The 24,804-nt window shown below is 33.9% G+C and overlaps 19 non-coding genes across 19 annotated transcripts; all 19 read left to right on the forward strand.

Annotated features, from left to right (window-relative positions):
* Positions 1-236: 236 nt before the first annotated feature.
* Positions 237-308, forward strand: TRNAG-UCC (transfer RNA glycine (anticodon UCC)). The gene has a single exon. It is a non-coding gene; the product is annotated as a tRNA-Gly (tRNA).
* A 1,067-nt stretch (positions 309-1,375) lies between these two features.
* TRNAG-UCC (transfer RNA glycine (anticodon UCC)) lies at positions 1,376-1,447 on the forward strand. The gene has a single exon. It is a non-coding gene; the product is annotated as a tRNA-Gly (tRNA).
* A 1,066-nt stretch (positions 1,448-2,513) lies between these two features.
* TRNAG-UCC (transfer RNA glycine (anticodon UCC)) lies at positions 2,514-2,585 on the forward strand. The gene has a single exon. It is a non-coding gene; the product is annotated as a tRNA-Gly (tRNA).
* Positions 2,586-3,652: 1,067 nt separating this feature from the next.
* On the forward strand, positions 3,653-3,724 carry TRNAG-UCC (transfer RNA glycine (anticodon UCC)). The gene has a single exon. It is a non-coding gene; the product is annotated as a tRNA-Gly (tRNA).
* Positions 3,725-4,371: 647 nt separating this feature from the next.
* TRNAG-UCC (transfer RNA glycine (anticodon UCC)) lies at positions 4,372-4,443 on the forward strand. The gene has a single exon. It is a non-coding gene; the product is annotated as a tRNA-Gly (tRNA).
* A 647-nt stretch (positions 4,444-5,090) lies between these two features.
* Positions 5,091-5,162, forward strand: TRNAG-UCC (transfer RNA glycine (anticodon UCC)). The gene has a single exon. It is a non-coding gene; the product is annotated as a tRNA-Gly (tRNA).
* Positions 5,163-6,948: 1,786 nt separating this feature from the next.
* TRNAG-UCC (transfer RNA glycine (anticodon UCC)) lies at positions 6,949-7,020 on the forward strand. Its single transcript has one exon. It is a non-coding gene; the product is annotated as a tRNA-Gly (tRNA).
* Positions 7,021-9,226: 2,206 nt separating this feature from the next.
* Positions 9,227-9,298, forward strand: TRNAG-UCC (transfer RNA glycine (anticodon UCC)). Its single transcript has one exon. It is a non-coding gene; the product is annotated as a tRNA-Gly (tRNA).
* Positions 9,299-13,062: 3,764 nt separating this feature from the next.
* Positions 13,063-13,134, forward strand: TRNAG-UCC (transfer RNA glycine (anticodon UCC)). Its single transcript has one exon. It is a non-coding gene; the product is annotated as a tRNA-Gly (tRNA).
* Positions 13,135-14,201: 1,067 nt separating this feature from the next.
* Positions 14,202-14,273, forward strand: TRNAG-UCC (transfer RNA glycine (anticodon UCC)). Its single transcript has one exon. It is a non-coding gene; the product is annotated as a tRNA-Gly (tRNA).
* Positions 14,274-15,340: 1,067 nt separating this feature from the next.
* TRNAG-UCC (transfer RNA glycine (anticodon UCC)) lies at positions 15,341-15,412 on the forward strand. Its single transcript has one exon. It is a non-coding gene; the product is annotated as a tRNA-Gly (tRNA).
* Positions 15,413-16,479: 1,067 nt separating this feature from the next.
* TRNAG-UCC (transfer RNA glycine (anticodon UCC)) lies at positions 16,480-16,551 on the forward strand. Its single transcript has one exon. It is a non-coding gene; the product is annotated as a tRNA-Gly (tRNA).
* Positions 16,552-17,618: 1,067 nt separating this feature from the next.
* On the forward strand, positions 17,619-17,690 carry TRNAG-UCC (transfer RNA glycine (anticodon UCC)). Its single transcript has one exon. It is a non-coding gene; the product is annotated as a tRNA-Gly (tRNA).
* A 1,067-nt stretch (positions 17,691-18,757) lies between these two features.
* TRNAG-UCC (transfer RNA glycine (anticodon UCC)) lies at positions 18,758-18,829 on the forward strand. The gene has a single exon. It is a non-coding gene; the product is annotated as a tRNA-Gly (tRNA).
* A 1,067-nt stretch (positions 18,830-19,896) lies between these two features.
* Positions 19,897-19,968, forward strand: TRNAG-UCC (transfer RNA glycine (anticodon UCC)). Its single transcript has one exon. It is a non-coding gene; the product is annotated as a tRNA-Gly (tRNA).
* A 1,067-nt stretch (positions 19,969-21,035) lies between these two features.
* TRNAG-UCC (transfer RNA glycine (anticodon UCC)) lies at positions 21,036-21,107 on the forward strand. The gene has a single exon. It is a non-coding gene; the product is annotated as a tRNA-Gly (tRNA).
* Positions 21,108-22,174: 1,067 nt separating this feature from the next.
* TRNAG-UCC (transfer RNA glycine (anticodon UCC)) lies at positions 22,175-22,246 on the forward strand. Its single transcript has one exon. It is a non-coding gene; the product is annotated as a tRNA-Gly (tRNA).
* A 1,067-nt stretch (positions 22,247-23,313) lies between these two features.
* TRNAG-UCC (transfer RNA glycine (anticodon UCC)) lies at positions 23,314-23,385 on the forward strand. Its single transcript has one exon. It is a non-coding gene; the product is annotated as a tRNA-Gly (tRNA).
* Positions 23,386-24,452: 1,067 nt separating this feature from the next.
* TRNAG-UCC (transfer RNA glycine (anticodon UCC)) lies at positions 24,453-24,524 on the forward strand. The gene has a single exon. It is a non-coding gene; the product is annotated as a tRNA-Gly (tRNA).
* Positions 24,525-24,804: the final 280 nt, after the last annotated feature.

Consider the following 24,804-nt stretch of genomic DNA (forward strand, 5'->3'; position numbering starts at 1 on the left):
CATTTGATTCAAAATCTCTTTTCCAAAAGTGCCAAAAAGTGGACTTCAGTGTACATCATGTTTATTTATTCATTTGCATTTTTAACCTAATTTGTGCATTGTATTAATATTTTCCATCATCAAAAGAAGTGCATTGCAGTCAATTAATGGATTAACAGTGTAGAGCATTGAAATCATACAATCAGGTGTTGTGGCTTACAGATTTGACTAACAAATGCCCTTTTGAAAACCAGGAAGCGTTGGTGGTATAGTGGTGAGCATAGCTGCCTTCCAAGCAGTTGACCCGGCTTCGATTCCCGGCCAACGCATATTTTGTATTCAATTTTTAAGATCATAAACTCCTTAGAGAATTATTCTTGTTTTGAAGGAATTAGGAATACACTGACCAAGAAATGCCCTTTCAAAAAACGGGAAGCTTTGTTGGTATGTGTAGCACTGGCCAACGCATGATTTTTCTTGTGTATTCTTTTCATTTTTTAAGATCATAAGCTCCTTAGAGAATGTTTCTTGTTTTGAAGAAATCAGGAATACACTGACCAAGAAATGCCCTTTCAACAAATGGGAAGCTTTGTTGGTATGTGTAGCACTTATGGGATATGGACAGAGTCATGGCTTTGTCATTCAGAGAATACTAGATTTATGGCATCTTAAAAATATCCAGCTCTGAATAGTCTTATGTAAATTAGGCTATTAAATATATTTTCCTATTATCTGCTTTAGCATGTGATTCAAATTCTCTTTTCCAAAAGTGCCAAAAAGTGGACTTCAGTGGACATCATGTTTATTTATTAATTTACATTTTAAACCTATTTTGTGCATTGTATTAATATTTTCCATCATCAAAAGAAGTGCATTGCAGTCAATTACTGGATTAACAGTGTATTCTTTTCATTTTTTAAGATCATAAGCTCCTTAGAGAATGTTTCTTGTTTTGAAGAAATCAGGAATACACTGACCAAGAAATGCCCTTTCAACAAATGGGAAGCTTTCTTGGTATGTGTAGCACTTATGGGGTATGGACAGAGTCATGGCTTTGTCATTCACAGAATACTAGATTTATGGCATCTTAAAAATATCCAACTCTGAATAGTCTTATGTAAATTAGGCTATTAAATATATTTTCCTATTATCTGCTTTAACATTTGATTCAAATTCTCTTTTCCAAAAGTGCCAAAAAGTGGACTTCAGTGTACATCATGTTTATTTATTCATTTGCATTTTTAACCTAATTTGTGCATTGTATTAATATTTTCCATCATCAAAAGAAGTGCATTGCAGTCAATTAATGGATTAACAGTGTAGAGCATTGAAATCATACAATCAGGTGTTGTGGCTTACAGATTTGACTAACAAATGCCCTTTTGAAAACCAGGAAGCGTTGGTGGTATAGTGGTGAGCATAGCTGCCTTCCAAGCAGTTGACCCGGCTTCGATTCCCGGCCAACGCATATTTTGTATTCAATTTTTAAGATCATAAACTCCTTAGAGAATTATTCTTGTTTTGAAGGAATTAGGAATACACTGACCAAGAAATGCCCTTTCAAAAAACGGGAAGCTTTGTTGGTATGTGTAGCACTGGCCAACGCATGATTTTTCTTGTGTATTCTTTTCATTTTTTAAGATCATAAGCTCCTTAGAGAATGTTTCTTGTTTTGAAGAAATCAGGAATACACTGACCAAGAAATGCCCTTTCAACAAATGGGAAGCTTTGTTGGTATGTGTAGCACTTATGGGATATGGACAGAGTCATGGCTTTGTCATTCAGAGAATACTAGATTTATGGCATCTTAAAAATATCCAGCTCTGAATAGTCTTATGTAAATTAGGCTATTAAATATATTTTCCTATTATCTGCTTTAGCATGTGATTCAAATTCTCTTTTCCAAAAGTGCCAAAAAGTGGACTTCAGTGGACATCATGTTTATTTATTCATTTACATTTTAAACCTATTTTGTGCATTGTATTAATATTTTCCATCATCAAAAGAAGTGCATTGCAGTCAATTACTGGATTAACAGTGTATTCTTTTCATTTTTTAAGATCATAAGCTCCTTAGAGAATGTTTCTTGTTTTGAAGAAATCAGGAATACACTGACCAAGAAATGCCCTTTCAACAAATGGGAAGCTTTCTTGGTATGTGTAGCACTTATGGGGTATGGACAGAGTCATGGCTTTGTCATTCACAGAATACTAGATTTATGGCATCTTAAAAATATCCAACTCTGAATAGTCTTATGTAAATTAGGCTATTAAATATATTTTCCTATTATCTGCTTTAACATTTGATTCAAATTCTCTTTTCCAAAAGTGCCAAAAAGTGGACTTCAGTGTACATCATGTTTATTTATTCATTTGCATTTTTAACCTAATTTGTGCATTGTATTAATATTTTCCATCATCAAAAGAAGTACATTGCAGTCAATTAATGGATTAAGAGTGTAGAGCATTGAAATCATACAATCAGGTGTTGTGGCTTACAGATTTGACTAACAAATGCCCTTTGAAAACCAGGAAGCGTTGGTGGTATAGTGGTGAGCATAGCTGCCTTCCAAGCAGTTGACCCGGGTTCGATTCCCGGCCAACGCATAGTTTGTATTCAATTTTTAAGATCATAAACTCCTTAGAGAATTATTCTTGTTTTGAAGGAATTAGGAATACACTGATCAAGAAATGCCCTTTCAAAAAAAGGGAAGCTTTGTTGGTATGTGTAGCACTGGCCAACGCATGATTTTTCTTGTGCATTCTTTTCATTTTTTAAGATCATAAGCTCCTTAGAGAATGTTTCTTGTTTTGAAGAAATCAGGAATACACTGACCAAGAAATGCCCTTTCAACAAATGGGAAGCTTTGTTGGTATGTGTAGCACTTATGGGATATGGACAGAGTCATGGCTTTGTCATTCAGAGAATACTAGATTTATGGCATCTTAAAAAATTCCAGCTCTGAATAGTCTTATGTAAATTAGGCTATTAAATATATTTTCCTATTATCTGCTTTAGCATGTGATTCAAATTCTCTTTTCCAAAAGTGCCAAAAAGTGGACTTCAGTGGACATCATGTTTATTTATTCATTTACATTTTAAACCTATTTTGTGCATTGTATTAATATTTTCCATCATCAAAAGAAGTGCATTGCAGTCAATTACTGGATTAACAGTGTATTCTTTTCATTTTTTAAGATCATAAGCTCCTTAGAGAATGTTTCTTGTTTTGAAGAAATCAGGAATACACTGACCAAGAAATGCCCTTTCAACAAATGGGAAGCTTTCTTGGTATGTGTAGCACTTATGGGGTATGGACAGAGTCATGGCTTTGTCATTCACAGAATACTAGATTTATGGCATCTTAAAAATATCCAACTCTGAATAGTCTTATGTAAATTAGGCTATTAAATATATTTTCCTATTATCTGCTTTAACATTTGATTCAAATTCTCTTTTCCAAAAGTGCCAAAAAGTGGACTTCAGTGGACATCATGTTTATTTATTCATTTGCATTTTTAACCTAATTTGTGCATTGTATTAATATTTTCCATCATCAAAAGAAGTGCATTGCAGTCAATTAATGGATTAACAGTGTAGAGCATTGAAATCATACAATCAGGTGTTGTGTCTTACAGATTTGACTAACAAATGCCCTTTTGAAAACCAGGAAGCGTTGGTGGTATAGTGGTGAGCATAGCTGCCTTCCAAGCAGTTGACCCGGCTTCGATTCCCGGCCAACGCATAGTTTGTATTCAATTTTTAAGATCATAAACTCCTTAGAGAATTATTCTTGTTTTGAAGGAATTAGGAATACACTGACCAAGAAATGCCCTTTCAAAAAACGGGAAGCTTTGTTGGTATGTGTAGCACTGGCCAACGCATGATTTCTCTTGTGTATTCTTTTCATTTTTTAAGATCATAAGCTCCTTAGAGAATGTTTCTTGTTTTGAAGAAATCAGGAATACACTGACCAAGAAATGCCCTTTCAACAAATGGGAAGCTTTCTTGGTATGTGTAGCACTTATGGGGTATGGACAGAGTCATGGCTTTGTCATTCACAGAATACTAGATTTATGGCATCTTAAAAATATCCAACTCTAAATAGTCTTATGTAAATTAGGCTATTAAATATATTTTCCTATTATCTGCTTTAACATTTGATTCAAATTCTCTTTTCCAAAAGTGCCAAAAAGTGGACTTCAGTGGACATCATGTTTATTTATTCATTTGCATTTTTAACCTAATTTGTGCATTGTATTAATATTTTCCATCATCAAAAGAAGTGCATTGCAGTCAATTAATGGATTAACAGTGTAGAGCATTGAAATCATACAATCAGGTGTTGTGGCTTACAGATTTGACTAACAAATGCCCTTTGAAAACCAGGAAGCGTTGGTGGTATAGTGGTGAGCATAGCTGCCTTCCAAGCAGTTGACCCGGGTTCGATTCCCGGCCAACGCATAGTTTGTATTCAATTTTTAAGATCATAAACTCCTTAGAGAATTATTCTTGTTTTGAAGGAATTAGGAATACACTGATCAAGAAATGCCCTTTCAAAAAAAGGGAAGCTTTGTTGGTATGTGTAGCACTGGCCAACGCATGATTTTTCTTGTGCATTCTTTTCATTTTTTAAGATCATAAGCTCCTTAGAGAATGTTTCTTGTTTTGAAGAAATCAGGAATACACTGACCAAGAAATGCCCTTTCAACAAATGGGAAGCTTTGTTGGTATGTGTTGCACTTATGGGGTATGGACAGAGTCATGGCTTTGTCACTCACAGAATACTAGATTTATGGCATCTTAAAAATATCCAACTCTAAATAGTCTTATGTAAATTAGGCTATTAAATATATTTTCCTATTATCTGCTTTAACATTTGATTCAAATTCTCTTTTCCAAAAGTGCCAAAAAGTGGACTTCAGTGGACATCATGTTTATTTATTCATTTGCATTTTTAACCTAATTTGTGCATTGTATTAATATTTTCCATCATCAAAAGAAGTGCATTGCAGTCAATTAATGGATTAACAGTGTAGAGCATTGAAATCATACAATCAGGTGTTGTGGCTTACAGATTTGACTAACAAATGCCCTTTGAAAACCAGGAAGCGTTGGTGGTATAGTGGTGAGCATAGCTGCCTTCCAAGCAGTTGACCCGGGTTCGATTCCCGGCCAACGCATAGTTTGTATTCAATTTTTAAGATCATAAACTCCTTAGAGAATTATTCTTGTTTTGAAGGAATTAGGAATACACTGATCAAGAAATGCCCTTTCAAAAAAAGGGAAGCTTTGTTGGTATGTGTAGCACTGGCCAACGCATGATTTTTCTTGTGCATTCTTTTCATTTTTTAAGATCATAAGCTCCTTAGAGAATGTTTCTTGTTTTGAAGAAATCAGGAATACACTGACCAAGAAATGCCCTTTCAACAAATGGGAAGCTTTGTTGGTATGTGTAGCACTTATGGGATATGGACAGAGTCATGGCTTTGTCATTCAGAGAATACTAGATTTATGGCATCTTAAAAATATCCAGCTCTGAATAGTCTTATGTAAATTAGGCTATTAAATATATTTTCCTATTATCTGCTTTAGCATGTGATTCAAATTCTCTTTTCCAAAAGTGCCAAAAAGTGGACTTCAGTGGACATCATGTTTATTTATTCATTTACATTTTAAACCTATTTTGTGCATTGTATTAATATTTTCCATCATCAAAAGAAGTGCATTGCAGTCAATTACTGGATTAACAGTGTATTCTTTTCATTTTTTAAGATCATAAGCTCCTTAGAGAATGTTTCTTGTTTTGAAGAAATCAGGAATACACTGACCAAGAAATGCCCTTTCAACAAATGGGAAGCTTTCTTGGTATGTGTAGCACTTATGGGGTATGGACAGAGTCATGGCTTTGTCATTCACAGAATACTAGATTTATGGCATCTTAAAAATATCCAACTCTGAATAGTCTTATGTAAATTAGGCTATTAAATATATTTTCCTATTATCTGCTTTAACATTTGATTCAAATTCTCTTTTCCAAAAGTGCCAAAAAGTGGACTTCAGTGTACATCATGTTTATTTATTCATTTGCATTTTTAACCTAATTTGTGCATTGTATTAATATTTTCCATCATCAAAAGAAGTGCATTGCAGTCAATTAATGGATTAACAGTGTAGAGCATTGAAATCATACAATCAGGTGTTGTGGCTTACAGATTTGACTAACAAATGCCCTTTTGAAAACCAGGAAGCGTTGGTGGTATAGTGGTGAGCATAGCTGCCTTCCAAGCAGTTGACCTGGCTTCGATTCCCGGCCAACGCATATTTTGTATTCAATTTTTAAGATCATAAACTCCTTAGAGAATTATTCTTGTTTTGAAGGAATTAGGAATACACTGACCAAGAAATGCCCTTTCAAAAAACGGGAAGCTTTGTTGGTATGTGTAGCACTGGCCAACGCATGATTTTTCTTGTGTATTCTTTTCATTTTTTAAGATCATAAGCTCCTTAGAGAATGTTTCTTGTTTTGAAGAAATCAGGAATACACTGACCAAGAAATGCCCTTTCAACAAATGGGAAGCTTTGTTGGTATGTGTAGCACTTATGGGGTATGGACAGAGTCATGGCTTTGTCACTCACAGAATACTAGATTTATGGCATCTTAAAAATATCCAACTCTAAATAGTCTTATGTAAATTAGGCTATTAAATATATTTTCCTATTATCTGCTTTAACATTTGATTCAAATTCTCTTTTCCAAAAGTGCCAAAAAGTGGACTTCAGTGGACATCATGTTTATTTATTCATTTGCATTTTTAACCTAATTTGTGCATTGTATTAATATTTTCCATCATCAAAAGAAGTGCATTGCAGTCAATTAATGGATTAACAGTGTAGAGCATTGAAATCATACAATCAGGTGTTGTGGCTTACAGATTTGACTAACAAATGCCCTTTGAAAACCAGGAAGCGTTGGTGGTATAGTGGTGAGCATAGCTGCCTTCCAAGCAGTTGACCCGGGTTCGATTCCCGGCCAACGCATAGTTTGTATTCAATTTTTAAGATCATAAACTCCTTAGAGAATTATTCTTGTTTTGAAGGAATTAGGAATACACTGATCAAGAAATGCCCTTTCAAAAAAAGGGAAGCTTTGTTGGTATGTGTAGCACTGGCCAACGCATGATTTTTCTTGTGCATTCTTTTCATTTTTTAAGATCATAAGCTCCTTAGAGAATGTTTCTTGTTTTGAAGAAATCAGGAATACACTGACCAAGAAATGCCCTTTCAACAAATGGGAAGCTTTGTTGGTATGTGTAGCACTTATGGGATATGGACAGAGTCATGGCTTTGTCATTCAGAGAATACTAGATTTATGGCATCTTAAAAATATCCAGCTCTGAATAGTCTTATGTAAATTAGGCTATTAAATATATTTTCCTATTATCTGCTTTAGCATGTGATTCAAATTCTCTTTTCCAAAAGTGCCAAAAAGTGGACTTCAGTGGACATCATGTTTATTTATTCATTTACATTTTAAACCTATTTTGTGCATTGTATTAATATTTTCCATCATCAAAAGAAGTGCATTGCAGTCAATTACTGGATTAACAGTGTATTCTTTTCATTTTTTAAGATCATAAGCTCCTTAGAGAATGTTTCTTGTTTTGAAGAAATCAGGAATACACTGACCAAGAAATGCCCTTTCAACAAATGGGAAGCTTTCTTGGTATGTGTAGCACTTATGGGGTATGGACAGAGTCATGGCTTTGTCATTCACAGAATACTAGATTTATGGCATCTTAAAAATATCCAACTCTGAATAGTCTTATGTAAATTAGGCTATTAAATATATTTTCCTATTATCTGCTTTAACATTTGATTCAAATTCTCTTTTCCAAAAGTGCCAAAAAGTGGACTTCAGTGTACATCATGTTTATTTATTCATTTGCATTTTTAACCTAATTTGTGCATTGTATTAATATTTTCCATCATCAAAAGAAGTGCATTGCAGTCAATTAATGGATTAACAGTGTAGAGCATTGAAATCATACAATCAGGTGTTGTGGCTTACAGATTTGACTAACAAATGCCCTTTTGAAAACCAGGAAGCGTTGGTGGTATAGTGGTGAGCATAGCTGCCTTCCAAGCAGTTGACCTGGCTTCGATTCCCGGCCAACGCATATTTTGTATTCAATTTTTAAGATCATAAACTCCTTAGAGAATTATTCTTGTTTTGAAGGAATTAGGAATACACTGACCAAGAAATGCCATTTCAAAAAACGGGAAGCTTTGTTGGTATGTGTAGCACTGGCCAACGCATGATTTTTCTTGTGCATTCTTTTCATTTTTTAAGATCATAAGCTCCTTAGAGAATGTTTCTTGTTTTGAAGAAATCAGGAATACACTGACCAAGAAATGCCCTTTCAACAAATGGGAAGCTTTGTTGGTATGTGTAGCACTTATGGGATATGGACAGAGTCATGGCTTTGTCATTCAGAGAATACTAGATTTATGGCATCTTAAAAATATCCAGCTCTGAATAGTCTTATGTAAATTAGGCTATTAAATATATTTTCCTATTATCTGCTTTAGCATGTGATTCAAATTCTCTTTTCCAAAAGTGCCAAAAAGTGGACTTCAGTGGACATCATGTTTATTTATTCATTTACATTTTAAACCTATTTTGTGCATTGTATTAATATTTTCCATCATCAAAAGAAGTGCATTGCAGTCAATTACTGGATTAACAGTGTATTCTTTTCATTTTTTAAGATCATAAGCTCCTTAGAGAATGTTTCTTGTTTTGAAGAAATCAGGAATACACTGACCAAGAAATGCCCTTTCAACAAATGGGAAGCTTTCTTGGTATGTGTAGCACTTATGGGGTATGGACAGAGTCATGGCTTTGTCATTCACAGAATACTAGATTTATGGCATCTTAAAAATATCCAACTCTGAATAGTCTTATGTAAATTAGGCTATTAAATATATTTTCCTATTATCTGCTTTAACATTTGATTCAAATTCTCTTTTCCAAAAGTGCCAAAAAGTGGACTTCAGTGGACATCATGTTTATTTATTCATTTGCATTTTTAACCTAATTTGTGCATTGTATTAATATTTTCCATCATCAAAAGAAGTGCATTGCAGTCAATTAATGGATTAAGAGTGTAGAGCATTGAAATCATACAATCAGGTGTTGTGGCTTACAGATTTGACTAACAAATGCCCTTTTGAAAACCAGGAAGCGTTGGTGGTATAGTGGTGAGCATAGCTGCCTTCCAAGCAGTTGACCCGGCTTCGATTCCCGGCCAACGCATAGTTTGTATTCACTTTTTAAGATCATAAACTCCTTAGAGAATTATTCTTGTTTTGAAGGAATTAGGAATACACTGATCAAGAAATGCCCTTTCAAAAAAAGGGAAGCTTTGTTGGTATGTGTAGCACTGGCCAACGCATGATTTTTCTTGTGCATTCTTTTCATTTTTTAAGATCATAAGCTCCTTAGAGAATGTTTCTTGTTTTGAAGAAATCAGGAATACACTGACCAAGAAATGCCCTTTCAACAAATGGGAAGCTTTGTTGGTATGTGTAGCACTTATGGGATATGGACAGAGTCATGGCTTTGTCATTCAGAGAATACTAGATTTATGGCATCTTAAAAATATCCAGCTCTGAATAGTCTTATGTAAATTAGGCTATTAAATATATTTTCCTATTATCTGCTTTAGCATGTGATTCAAATTCTCTTTTCCAAAAGTGCCAAAAAGTGGACTTCAGTGGACATCATGTTTATTTATTCATTTACATTTTAAACCTATTTTGTGCATTGTATTAATATTTTCCATCATCAAAAGAAGTGCATTGCAGTCAATTACTGGATTAACAGTGTATTCTTTTCATTTTTTAAGATCATAAGCTCCTTAGAGAATGTTTCTTGTTTTGAAGAAATCTGGAATACACTGACCAAGAAATGCCCTTTCAACAAATGGGAAGCTTTCTTGGTATGTGTAGCACTTATGGGGTATGGACAGAGTCATGGCTTTGTCATTCACAGAATACTAGATTTATGGCATCTTAAAAATATCCAACTCTGAATAGTCTTATGTAAATTAGGCTATTAAATATATTTTCCTATTATCTGCTTTAACATTTGATTCAAATTCTCTTTTCCAAAAGTGCCAAAAAGTGGACTTCAGTGTACATCATGTTTATTTATTCATTTGCATTTTTAACCTAATTTGTGCATTGTATTAATATTTTCCATCATCAAAAGAAGTGCATTGCAGTCAATTAATGGATTAAGAGTGTAGAGCATTGAAATCATACAATCAGGTGTTGTGGCTTACAGATTTGACTAACAAATGCCCTTTTGAAAACCAGGAAGCGTTGGTGGTATAGTGGTGAGCATAGCTGCCTTCCAAGCAGTTGACCTGGCTTCGATTCCCGGCCAACGCATATTTTGTATTCAATTTTTAAGATCATAAACTCCTTAGAGAATTATTCTTGTTTTGAAGGAATTAGGAATACACTGACCAAGAAATGCCCTTTCAAAAAACGGGAAGCTTTGTTGGTATGTGTAGCACTGGCCAACGCATGATTTTTCTTGTGCATTCTTTTCATTTTTTAAGATCATAAGCTCCTTAGAGAATGTTTCTTGTTTTGAAGAAATCAGGAATACACTGACCAAGAAATGCCCTTTCAACAAATGGGAAGCTTTGTTGGTATGTGTAGCACTTATGGGATATGGACAGAGTCATGGCTTTGTCATTCAGAGAATACTAGATTTATGGCATCTTAAAAATATCCAGCTCTGAATAGTCTTATGTAAATTAGGCTATTAAATATATTTTCCTATTATCTGCTTTAGCATGTGATTCAAATTCTCTTTTCCAAAAGTGCCAAAAAGTGGACTTCAGTGGACATCATGTTTATTTATTCATTTACATTTTAAACCTATTTTGTGCATTGTATTAATATTTTCCATCATCAAAAGAAGTGCATTGCAGTCAATTACTGGATTAACAGTGTATTCTTTTCATTTTTTAAGATCATAAGCTCCTTAGAGAATGTTTCTTGTTTTGAAGAAATCAGGAATACACTGACCAAGAAATGCCCTTTCAACAAATGGGAAGCTTTGTTGGTATGTGTAGCACTTATGGGATATGGACAGAGTCATGGCTTTGTCATTCAGAGAATACTAGATTTATGGCATCTTAAAAATATCCAGCTCTGAATAGTCTTATGTAAATTAGGCTATTAAATATATTTTCCTATTATCTGCTTTAGCATGTGATTCAAATTCTCTTTTCCAAAAGTGCCAAAAAGTGGACTTCAGTGGACATCATGTTTATTTATTCATTTACATTTTAAACCTATTTTGTGCATTGTATTAATATTTTCCATCATCAAAAGAAGTGCATTGCAGTCAATTACTGGATTAACAGTGTATTCTTTTCATTTTTTAAGATCATAAGCTCCTTAGAGAATGTTTCTTGTTTTGAAGAAATCAGGAATACACTGACCAAGAAATGCCCTTTCAACAAATGGGAAGCTTTCTTGGTATGTGTAGCACTTATGGGGTATGGACAGAGTCATGGCTTTGTCATTCACAGAATACTAGATTTATGGCATCTTAAAAATATCCAACTCTGAATAGTCTTATGTAAATTAGGCTATTAAATATATTTTCCTATTATCTGCTTTAACATTTGATTCAAATTCTCTTTTCCAAAAGTGCCAAAAAGTGGACTTCAGTGTACATCATGTTTATTTATTCATTTGCATTTTTAACCTAATTTGTGCATTGTATTAATATTTTCCATCATCAAAAGAAGTGCATTGCAGTCAATTAATGGATTAACAGTGTAGAGCATTGAAATCATACAATCAGGTGTTGTGGCTTACAGATTTGACTAACAAATGCCCTTTTGAAAACCAGGAAGCGTTGGTGGTATAGTGGTGAGCATAGCTGCCTTCCAAGCAGTTGACCTGGCTTCGATTCCCGGCCAACGCATATTTTGTATTCAATTTTTAAGATCATAAACTCCTTAGAGAATTATTCTTGTTTTGAAGGAATTAGGAATACACTGACCAAGAAATGCCCTTTCAAAAAATGGGAAGCTTTGTTGGTATGTGTAGCACTGGCCAACGCATGATTTTTCTTGTGTATTCTTTTCATTTTTTAAGATCATAAGCTCCTTAGAGAATGTTTCTTGTTTTGAAGAAATCAGGAATACACTGACCAAGAAATGCCCTTTCAACAAATGGGAAGCTTTGTTGGTATGTGTAGCACTTATGGGATATGGACAGAGTCATGGCTTTGTCATTCAGAGAATACTAGATTTATGGCATCTTAAAAATATCCAGCTCTGAATAGTCTTATGTAAATTAGGCTATTAAATATATTTTCCTATTATCTGCTTTAGCATGTGATTCAAATTCTCTTTTCCAAAAGTGCCAAAAAGTGGACTTCAGTGGACATCATGTTTATTTATTCATTTACATTTTAAACCTATTTTGTGCATTGTATTAATATTTTCCATCATCAAAAGAAGTGCATTGCAGTCAATTACTGGATTAACAGTGTATTCTTTTCATTTTTTAAGATCATAAGCTCCTTAGAGAATGTTTCTTGTTTTGAAGAAATCAGGAATACACTGACCAAGAAATGCCCTTTCAACAAATGGGAAGCTTTCTTGGTATGTGTAGCACTTATGGGGTATGGACAGAGTCATGGCTTTGTCATTCACAGAATACTAGATTTATGGCATCTTAAAAATATCCAACTCTGAATAGTCTTATGTAAATTAGGCTATTAAATATATTTTCCTATTATCTGCTTTAACATTTGATTCAAATTCTCTTTTCCAAAAGTGCCAAAAAGTGGACTTCAGTGTACATCATGTTTATTTATTCATTTGCATTTTTAACTTAATTTGTGCATTGTATTAATATTTTCCATCATCAAAAGAAGTACATTGCAGTCAATTAATGGATTAAGAGTGTAGAGCATTGAAATCATACAATCAGGTGTTGTGGCTTACAGATTTGACTAACAAATGCCTTTTTGAAAACCAGGAAGCGTTGGTGGTATAGTGGTGAGCATAGCTGCCTTCCAAGCAGTTAACCCGGGTTCGATTCCCGGCCAACGCATAGTTTGTATTCAATTTTTAAGATCATAAACTCCTTAGAGAATTATTCTTGTTTTGAAGGAATTAGGAATACACTGATCAAGAAATGCCCTTTCAAAAAAAGGGAAGCTTTGTTGGTATGTGTAGCACTGGCCAACGCATGATTTTTCTTGTGCATTCTTTTCATTTTTTAAGATCATAAGCTCCTTAGAGAATGTTTCTTGTTTTGAAGAAATCAGGAATACACTGACCAAGAAATGCCCTTTCAACAAATGGGAAGCTTTGTTGGTATGTGTAGCACTTATGGGATATGGACAGAGTCATGGCTTTGTCATTCAGAGAATACTAGATTTATGGCATCTTAAAAATATCCAGCTCTGAATAGTCTTATGTAAATTAGGCTATTAAATATATTTTCCTATTATCTGCTTTAGCATGTGATTCAAATTCTCTTTTCCAAAAGTGCCAAAAAGTGGACTTCAGTGGACATCATGTTTATTTATTCATTTACATTTTAAACCTATTTTGTGCATTGTATTAATATTTTCCATCATCAAAAGAAGTGCATTGCAGTCAATTACTGGATTAACAGTGTATTCTTTTCATTTTTTAAGATCATAAGCTCCTTAGAGAATGTTTCTTGTTTTGAAGAAATCAGGAATACACTGACCAAGAAATGCCCTTTCAACAAATGGGAAGCTTTCTTGGTATGTGTAGCACTTATGGGGTATGGACAGAGTCATGGCTTTGTCATTCACAGAATACTAGATTTATGGCATCTTAAAAATATCCAACTCTGAATAGTCTTATGTAAATTAGGCTATTAAATATATTTTCCTATTATCTGCTTTAACATTTGATTCAAATTCTCTTTTCCAAAAGTGCCAAAAAGTGGACTTCAGTGTACATCATGTTTATTTATTCATTTGCATTTTTAACTTAATTTGTGCATTGTATTAATATTTTCCATCATCAAAAGAAGTACATTGCAGTCAATTAATGGATTAAGAGTGTAGAGCATTGAAATCATACAATCAGGTGTTGTGGCTTACAGATTTGACTAACAAATGCCTTTTTGAAAACCAGGAAGCGTTGGTGGTATAGTGGTGAGCATAGCTGCCTTCCAAGCAGTTAACCCGGGTTCGATTCCCGGCCAACGCATAGTTTGTATTCAATTTTTAAGATCATAAACTCCTTAGAGAATTATTCTTGTTTTGAAGGAATTAGGAATACACTGATCAAGAAATGCCCTTTCAAAAAAAGGGAAGCTTTGTTGGTATGTGTAGCACTGGCCAACGCATGATTTTTCTTGTGCATTCTTTTCATTTTTTAAGATCATAAGCTCCTTAGAGAATGTTTCTTGTTTTGAAGAAATCAGGAATACACTGACCAAGAAATGCCCTTTCAACAAATGGGAAGCTTTGTTGGTATGTGTAGCACTTATGGGATATGGACAGAGTCATGGCTTTGTCATTCAGAGAATACTAGATTTATGGCATCTTAAAAATATCCAGCTCTGAATAGTCTTATGTAAATTAGGCTATTAAATATATTTTCCTATTATCTGCTTTAGCATGTGATTCAAATTCTCTTTTCCAAAAGTGCCAAAAAGTGGACTTCAGTGGACATCATGTTTATTTATTCATTTACATTTTAAACCTATTTTGTGCATTGTATTAATATTTTCCATCATCAAAAGAAGTGCATTGCAGTCAATTACTGGATTAACAGTGTATTCTTTTCATTTTTTAAGATCATAAGCTCCTTAGAGAATGTTTCTTGTTTTGAAGAAATCAGGAATACACTGACCAAGAAATGCCCTTTCAACAAATGGGAAGCTTTCTTGGTATGTGTAGCACTTATGGGGTATGGACAGAGTCATGGCTTTGTCATTCACAGAATACTAGATTTATGGCATCTTAAAAATATCCAACTCTGAATAGTCTTATGTAAATTAGGCTATTAAATATATTTTCCTATTATCTGCTTTAACATTTGATTCAAATTCTCTTTTCCAAAAGTGCCAAAAAGTGGACTTCAGTGTACATCATGTTTATTTATTCATTTGCATTTTTAACTTAATTTGTGCATTGTATTAATATTTTCCATCATCAAAAGAAGTACATTGCAGTCAATTAATGGATTAAGAGTGTAGAGCATTGAAATCATACAATCAGGTGTTGTGGCTTACAGATTTGACTAACAAATGCCTTTTTGAAAACCAGGAAGCGTTGGTGGTATAGTGGTGAGCATAGCTGCCTTCCAAGCAGTTAACCCGGGTTCGATTCCCGGCCAACGCATAGTTTGTATTCAATTTTTAAGATCATAAACTCCTTAGAGAATTATTCTTGTTTTGAAGGAATTAGGAATACACTGATCAAGAAATGCCCTTTCAAAAAAAGGGAAGCTTTGTTGGTATGTGTAGCACTGGCCAACGCATGATTTTTCTTGTGCATTCTTTTCATTTTTTAAGATCATAAGCTCCTTAGAGAATGTTTCTTGTTTTGAAGAAATCAGGAATACACTGACCAAGAAATGCCCTTTCAACAAATGGGAAGCTTTGTTGGTATGTGTAGCACTTATGGGATATGGACAGAGTCATGGCTTTGTCATTCAGAGAATACTAGATTTATGGCATCTTAAAAATATCCAGCTCTGAATAGTCTTATGTAAATTAGGCTATTAAATATATTTTCCTATTATCTGCTTTAGCATGTGATTCAAATTCTCTTTTCCAAAAGTGCCAAAAAGTGGACTTCAGTGGACATCATGTTTATTTATTCATTTACATTTTAAACCTATTTTGTGCATTGTATTAATATTTTCCATCATCAAAAGAAGTGCATTGCAGTCAATTACTGGATTAACAGTGTATTCTTTTCATTTTTTAAGATCATAAGCTCCTTAGAGAATGTTTCTTGTTTTGAAGAAATCAGGAATACACTGACCAAGAAATGCCCTTTCAACAAATGGGAAGCTTTCTTGGTATGTGTAGCACTTATGGGGTATGGACAGAGTCATGGCTTTGTCATTCACAGAATACTAGATTTATGGCATCTTAAAAATATCCAACTCTGAATAGTCTTATGTAAATTAGGCTATTAAATATATTTTCCTATTATCTGCTTTAACATTTGATTCAAATTCTCTTTTCCAAAAGTGCCAAAAAGTGGACTTCAGTGTACATCATGTTTATTTATTCATTTGCATTTTTAACCTAATTTGTGCATTGTATTAATATTTTCCATCATCAAAAGAAGTGCATTGCAGTCAATTAATGGATTAAGAGTGTAGAGCATTGAAATCATACAATCAGGTGTTGTGGCTTACAGATTTGACTAACAAATGCCCTTTTGAAAACCAGGAAGCGTTGGTGGTATAGTGGTGAGCATAGCTGCCTTCCAAGCAGTTGACCCGGGTTCGATTCCCGGCCAACGCATAGTTTGTATTCAATTTTTAAGATCATAAACTCCTTAGAGAATTATTCTTGTTTTGAAGGAATTAGGAATACACTGATCAAGAAATGCCCTTTCAAAAAAAGGGAAGCTTTGTTGGTATGTGTAGCACTGGCCAACGCATGATTTTTCTTGTGCATTCTTTTCATTTTTTAAGATCATAAGCTCCTTAGAGAATGTTTCTTGTTTTGAAGAAATCAGGAATACACTGACCAAGAAATGCCCTTTCAACAAATGGGAAGCTTTGTTGGTATGTGTAGCACTTATGGGATATGGACAGAGTCATGGCTTTGTCATTCAGAGAATACTAGATTTATGGCATCTTAAAAATATCCAGCTCTGAATAGTCTTATGTAAATTAGGCTATTAAATATATTTTCCTATTATCTGCTTTAGCATGTGATTCAAATTCTCTTTTCCAAAAGTGCCAAAAAGTGGACTTCAGTGGACATCATGTTTATTTATTCATTTACATTTTAAACCTATTTTGTGCATTGTATTAATATTTTCCATCATCAAAAGAAGTGCATTGCAGTCAATTACTGGATTAACAGTGTATTCTTTTCATTTTTTAAGATCATAAGCTCCTTAGAGAATGTTTCTTGTTTTGAAGAAATCAGGAATACACTGACCAAGAAATGCCCTTTCAACAAATGGGAAGCTTTCTTGGTATGTGTAGCACTTATGGGGTATGGACAGAGTCATGGCTTTGTCATTCACAGAATACTAGATTTATGGCATCTTAAAAATATCCAACTCTGAATAGTCTTATGTAAATTAGGCTATTAAATATATTTTCCTATTATCTGCTTTAACATTTGATTCAAATTCTCTTTTCCAAAAGTGCCAAAAAGTGGACTTCAGTGTACATCATGTTTATTTATTCATTTGCATTTTTAACTTAATTTGTGCATTGTATTAATATTTTCCATCATCAAAAGAAGTACATTGCAGTCAATTAATGGATTAAGAGTGTAGAGCATTGAAATCATACAATCAGGTGTTGTGGCTTACAGATTTGACTAACAAATGCCTTTTTGAAAACCAGGAAGCGTTGGTGGTATAGTGGTGAGCATAGCTGCCTTCCAAGCAGTTAACCCGGGTTCGATTCCCGGCCAACGCATAGTTTGTATTCAATTTTTAAGATCATAAACTCCTTAGAGAATTATTCTTGTTTTGAAGGAATTAGGAATACACTGATCAAGAAATGCCCTTTCAAAAAAAGGGAAGCTTTGTTGGTATGTGTAGCACTGGCCAACGCATGATTTTTCTTGTGCATTCTTTTCATTTTTTAAGATCATAAGCTCCTTAGAGAATGTTTCTTGTTTTGAAGAAATCAGGAATACACTGACCAAGAAATGCCCTTTCAACAAATGGGAAGCTTTGTTGGTATGTGTAGCACTTATGGGATATGGACAGAGTCATGGCTTTGTCATTCAGAGAATACTAGATTTATGGCATCTTAAAAATATCCAGCTCTGAATAGTCTTATGTAAATTAGGCTATTAAATATATTTTCCTATTATCTGCTTTAGCATGTGATTCAAATTCTCTTTTCCAAAAGTGCCAAAAAGTGGACTTCAGTGGACATCATGTTTATTTATTCATTTACATTTTAAACCTATTTTGTGCATTGTATTAATATTTTCCATCATCAAAAGAAGTGCATTGCAGTCAATTACTGGATTAACAGTGTATTCTTTTCATTTTTTAAGATCATAAGCTCCTTAGAGAATGTTTCTTGTTTTGAAGAAATCAGGAATACACTGACCAAGAAATGCCCTTTCAACAAATGGGAAGCTTTCTTGGTATGTGTAGCACTTATGGGGTATGGACAGAGTCATGGCTTTGTCATTCACAGAATACTAGATTTATGGCATCTTAAAAATATCCAACTCTGAATAGTCTTATGTAAATTAGGCTATTAAATATATTTTCCTATTATCTGCTTTAACATTTGATTCAAATTCTCTTTTCCAAAAGTGCCAAAAAGTGGACTTCAGTGTACATCATGTTTATTTATTCATTTGCATTTTTAACCTAATTTGTGCATTGTATTAATATTTTCCATCATCAAAAGAAGTGCATTGCAGTCAATTAATGGATTAAGAGTGTAGAGCATTGAAATCATACAATCAGGTGTTGTGGCTTACAGATTTGACTAACAAATGCCCTTTTGAAAACCAGGAAGCGTTGGTGGTATAGTGGTGAGCATAGCTGCCTTCCAAGCAGTTGACCCGGGTTCGATTCCCGGCCAACGCATAGTTTGTATTCAATTTTTAAGATCATAAACTCCTTAGAGAATTATTCTTGTTTTGAAGGAATTAGGAATACACTGATCAAGAAATGCCCTTTCAAAAAAAGGGAAGCTTTGTTGGTATGTGTAGCACTGGCCAACGCATGATTTTTCTTGTGCATTCTTTTCATTTTTTAAGATCATAAGCTCCTTAGAGAATGTTTCTTGTTTTGAAGAAATCAGGAATACACTGACCAAGAAATGCCCTTTCAACAAATGGGAAGCTTTGTTGGTATGTGTAGCACTTATGGGATATGGACAGAGTCATGGCTTTGTCATTCAGAGAATACTAGATTTATGGCATCTTAAAAATATCCAGCTCTGAATAGTCTTATGTAAATTAGACTATTAAATATATTTTCCTATTATCTGCTTTAGCATGTGATTCAAATTCTCTTTTCCAAAAGTGCCAAAAAGTGGACTTCAGTGGACATCATGTTTATTTATTCATTCACATTTTAAACCTATTTTGTGCATTGTATTAATATTTTCCATCATCAAAAGAAGTGCATTGCAGTCAATTACTGGATTAACAGTGTATTCTTTTCATTTTTTAAGATCATAAGCTCCTTAGAGAATGTTTCTTGTTTTGAAGAAATCAGGAATACACTGACCAAGAAATGCCCTTTCAACAAATGGGAAGCTTTCTTGGTATGTGTAGCACTTATGGGGTATGGACAGAGTCATGGCTTTGTCATTCACAGAATACTAGATTTATGGCATCTTAAAAATATCCAACTTTGAATAGTCTTATGTAAATTAGGCTATTAAATATATTTTCCTATTATCTGCTTTAACATGTGATTCAAATTCTCTTTTCCAAAAGTGCCAAAAAGTGGACTTCAGTGGACATCATGTTTATTTATTCATTTGCATTTTTAACCTAATTTGTGCATTGTATTAATATTTTCCATCATCAAAAGAAGTGCATTGCAGTCAATTAATGGATTAACAGTGTAGAGCATTGAAATCATACAATCAGGTGTTGTGGCTTACAGATTTGACTAACAAATGCCCTTTTGAAAACCAGGAAGCGTTGGTGGTATAGTGGTGAGCATAGCTGCCTTCCAAGCAGTTGACCCGGGTTCGATTCCCGGCCAACGCATAGTTTGTATTCAATTTTTAAGATCATAAACTCCTTAGAGAATTATTCTTGTTTTGAAGGAATTAGGAATACACTGATCAAGAAATGCCCTTTCAAAAAAAGGGAAGCTTTGTTGGTATGTGTAGCACTGGCCAACGCATGATTTTTCTTGTGTATTCTTTTCATTTTTTAAGATCATAAGCTCCTTAGAGAATGTTTCTTGTTTTGAAGAAATCAGGAATACACTGACCAAGAAATGCCCTTTCAACAAATGGGAAGCTTTGTTGGTATGTGTAGCACTTATGGGATATGGACAGAGTCATGGCTTTGTCATTCAGAGAATACTAGATTTATGGCATCTTAAAAATATCCAGCTCTGAATAGTCTTATGTAAATTAGACTATTAAATATATTTTCCTATTATCTGCTTTAGCATGTGATTCAAATTCTCTTTTCCAAAAGTGCCAAAAAGTGGACTTCAGTGGACATCATGTTTATTTATTCATTTACATTTTAAACCTATTTTGTGCATTGTATTAATATTTTCCATCATCAAAAGAAGTGCATTGCAGTCAATTACTGGATTAACAGTGTATTCTTTTCATTTTTTAAGATCATAAGCTCCTTAGAGAATGTTTCTTGTTTTGAAGAAATCAGGAATACACTGACCAAGAAATGCCCTTTCAACAAATGGGAAGCTTTCTTGGTATGTGTAGCACTTATGGGGTATGGACAGAGTCATGGCTTTGTCATTCACAGAATACTAGATTTATGGCATCTTAAAAATATCCAACTCTGAATAGTCTTATGTAAATTAGGCTATTAAATATATTTTCCTATTATCTGCTTTAACATGTGATTCAAATTCTCTTTTCCAAAAGTGCCAAAAAGTGGACTTCAGTGGACATCATGTTTATTTATTCATTTGCATTTTTAACCTAATTTGTGCATTGTATTAATATTTTCCATCATCAAAAGAAGTGCATTGCAGTCAATTAATGGATTAAGAGTGTAGAGCATTGAAATCATACAATCAGGTGTTGTGGCTTACAGATTTGACTAACAAATGCCCTTTTGAAAACCAGGAAGCGTTGGTGGTATAGTGGTGAGCATAGCTGCCTTCCAAGCAGTTAACCCGGGTTCGATTCCCGGCCAACGCATAGTTTGTATTCAATTTTTAAGATCATAAACTCCTTAGAGAATTATTCTTGTTTTGAAGGAATTAGGAATACACTGATCAAGAAATGCCCTTTCAAAAAAAGGGAAGCTTTGTTGGTATGTGTAGCACTGGCCAACGCATGATTTTTCTTGTGCATTCTTTTCATTTTTTAAGATCATAAGCTCCTTAGAGAATGTTTCTTGTTTTGAAGAAATCAGGAATACACTGACCAAGAAATGCCCTTTCAACAAATGGGAAGCTTTGTTGGTATGTGTAGCACTTATGGGATATGGACAGAGTCATGGCTTTGTCATTCAGAGAATACTAGATTTATGGCATCTTAAAAATATCCAGCTCTGAATAGTCTTATGTAAATTAGACTATTAAATATATTTTCCTATTATCTGCTTTAGCATGTGATTCAAATTCTCTTTTCCAAAAGTGCCAAAAAGTGGACTTCAGTGGACATCATGTTTATTTATTCATTTACATTTTAAACCTATTTTGTGCATTGTATTAATATTTTCCATCATCAAAAGAAGTGCATTGCAGTCAATTACTGGATTAACAGTGTATTCTTTTCATTTTTTAAGATCATAAGCTCCTTAGAGAATGTTTCTTGTTTTGAAGAAATCAGGAATACACTGACCAAGAAATGCCCTTTCAACAAATGGGAAGCTTTCTTGGTATGTGTAGCACTTATGGGGTATGGACAGAGTCATGGCTTTGTCATTCACAGAATACTAGATTTATGGCATCTTAAAAATATCCAACTCTGAATAGTCTTATGTAAATTAGGCTATTAAATATATTTTCCTATTATCTGCTTTAACATGTGATTCAAATTCTCTTTTCCAAAAGTGCCAAAAAGTGGACTTCAGTGGACATCATGTTTATTTATTCATTTGCATTTTTAACCTAATTTGTGCATTGTATTAATATTTTCCATCATCAAAAGAAGTGCATTGCAGTCAATTAATGGATTAAGAGTGTAGAGCATTGAAATCATACAATCAGGTGTTGTGGCTTACAGATTTGACTAACAAATGCCCTTTTGAAAACCAGGAAGCGTTGGTGGTATAGTGGTGAGCATAGCTGCCTTCCAAGCAGTTGACCCGGCTTCGATTCCCGGCCAACGCATAGTTTGTATTCAATTTTTAAGATCATAAACTCCTTAGAGAATTATTCTTGTTTAGAAGGAATTAGGAATACACTGACCAAGAAATGCCCTTTCAAAAAACGGGAAGCTTTGTTGGTATGTGTAGCACTGGCCAACGCATGATTTTTCTTGTGTATTCTTTTCATTTTTTAAGATCATAAGCTCCTTAGAGAATGTTTCTTGTTTTGAAGAAATCAGGAATACACTGACCAAGAAATGCCCTTTCAACAAATGGGAAGCTTTGTTGGTATGTGTAGCACTTATGGGATATGGACAGAGTCAAGGCTTTGTCATTCAGAGAATACTAGATTTATGGCATCTTAAAAATATCCAGCTCTGAATAGTCTTATGTAAATTAGGCTATTAAATATATTTTCCTATTATCTGCTTTAGCATGTGATTCAAATTCTCTTTTCCAAAAGTGCCAAAAAGTGGCCTTCAGTGGACATCATGTATATTTATTCATTTACATTTTAAACCTATTTTGTGCATTGTATTAATATTTTCCATCATCAAAAGAAGTGCATTGCAGTCAATTACTGGATTAACAGTGTATTCTTTTCATTTTTTAAGATCATAAGCTCCTTAGAGAATGTTTCTTGTTTTGAAGAAATCAGGAATACACTGACCAAGAAATGCCCTTTCAACAAATGGGAAGCTTTCTTGGTATGTGTAGCACTTATGGGGTATGGACAGAGTCATGGCTTTGTCATTCACAGAATACTAGATTTATGGCATCTTAAAAATATCCAACTCTGAATAGTCTTATGTAAATTAGGCTATTAAATATATTTTCCTATTATCTGCTTTAACATTTGATTCAAATTCTCTTTTCCAAAAGTGCCAAAAAGTGGACTTCAGTGTACATCATGTTTATTTATTCATTTGCATTTTTAACCTAATTTGTGCATTGTATTAATATTTTCCATCATCAAAAGAAGTGCATTGCAGTCAATTAATGGATTAAGAGTGTAGAGCATTGAAATCATACAATCAGGTGTTGTGGCTTACAGATTTGACTAACAAATGCCCTTTTGAAAACCAGGAAGCGTTGGTGGTATAGTGGTGAGCATAGCTGCCTTCCAAGCAGTTGACCCGGCTTCGATTCCCGGCCAACGCATAGTTTGTATTCAATTTTTAAGATCATAAACTCCTTAGAGAATTATTCTTGTTTTGAAGGAATTAGGAATACACTGATCAAGAAATGCCCTTTCAAAAAAAGGGAAGCTTTGTTGGTATGTGTAGCACTGGCCAACGCATGATTTTTCTTGTGCATTCTTTTCATTTTTTAAGATCATAAGCTCCTTAGAGAATGTTTCTTGTTTTGAAGAAATCAGGAATACACTGACCAAGAAATGCCCTTTCAACAAATGGGAAGCTTTGTTGGTATGTGTAGCACTTATGGGATATGGACAGAGTCAGGGCTTTGTCATTCAGATAATACTAGATTTATGGCATCTTAAAAATATCCAGCTCTGAATAGTCTTATGTAAATTAGGCTATTAAATATATTTTCCTATTATCTGCTTTAGCATGTGATTCAAATTCTCTTTTCCAAAAGTGCCAAAAAGTGGACTTCAGTGGACATCATGTTTATTTATTCATTTACATTTTAAACCTATTTTGTGCATTGTATTAATATTTTCCATCATCAAAAGAAGTGCATTGCAGTCAATTACTGGATTAACAGTGTATTCTTTTCATTTTTTAAGATCATAAGCTCCTTAGAGAATGTTTCTTGTTTTGAAGAAATCAGGAATACACTGACCAAGAAATGCCCTTTCAACAAATGGGAAGCTTTCTTGGTATGTGTAGCACTTATGGGGTATGGACAGAGTCATGGCTTTGTCATTCACAGAATACTAGATTTATGGCATCTTAAAAATATCCAACTCTGAATAGTCTTATGTAAATTAGGCTATTAAATATATTTTCCTATTATCTGCTTTAACATGTGATTCAAATTCTCTTTTCCAAAAGTGCCAAAAAGTGGACTTCAGTGGACATCATGTTTATTTATTCATTTGCATTTTTAACCTAATTTGTGCATTGTATTAATATTTTCCATCATCAAAAGAAGTGCATTGCAGTCAATTAATGGATTAAGAGTGTAGAGCATTGAAATCATACAATCAGGTGTTGTGGCTTACAGATTTGACTAACAAATGCCCTTTTGAAAACCAGGAAGCGTTGGTGGTATAGTGGTGAGCATAGCTGCCTTCCAAGCAGTTGACCCGGCTTCGATTCCCGGCCAACGCATAGTTTGTATTCAATTTTTAAGATCATAAACTCCTTAGAGAATTATTCTTGTTTAGAAGGAATTAGGAATACACTGACCAAGAAATGCCCTTTCAAAAAACGGGAAGCTTTGTTGGTATGTGTAGCACTGGCCAACGCATGATTTTTCTTGTGTATTCTTTTCATTTTTTAAGATCATAAGCTCCTTAGAGAATGTTTCTTGTTTTGAAGAAATCAGGAATACACTGACCAAGAAATGCCCTTTCAACAAATGGGAAGCTTTGTTGGTATGTGTAGCACT

The sequence above is a fragment of the Taudactylus pleione genome, unplaced genomic scaffold, assembly GCF_031769625.1.
Source record: "Taudactylus pleione unplaced genomic scaffold, aTauple2 ptg000467l, whole genome shotgun sequence".
NCBI lineage: Eukaryota > Metazoa > Chordata > Amphibia > Anura > Myobatrachidae > Taudactylus > Taudactylus pleione.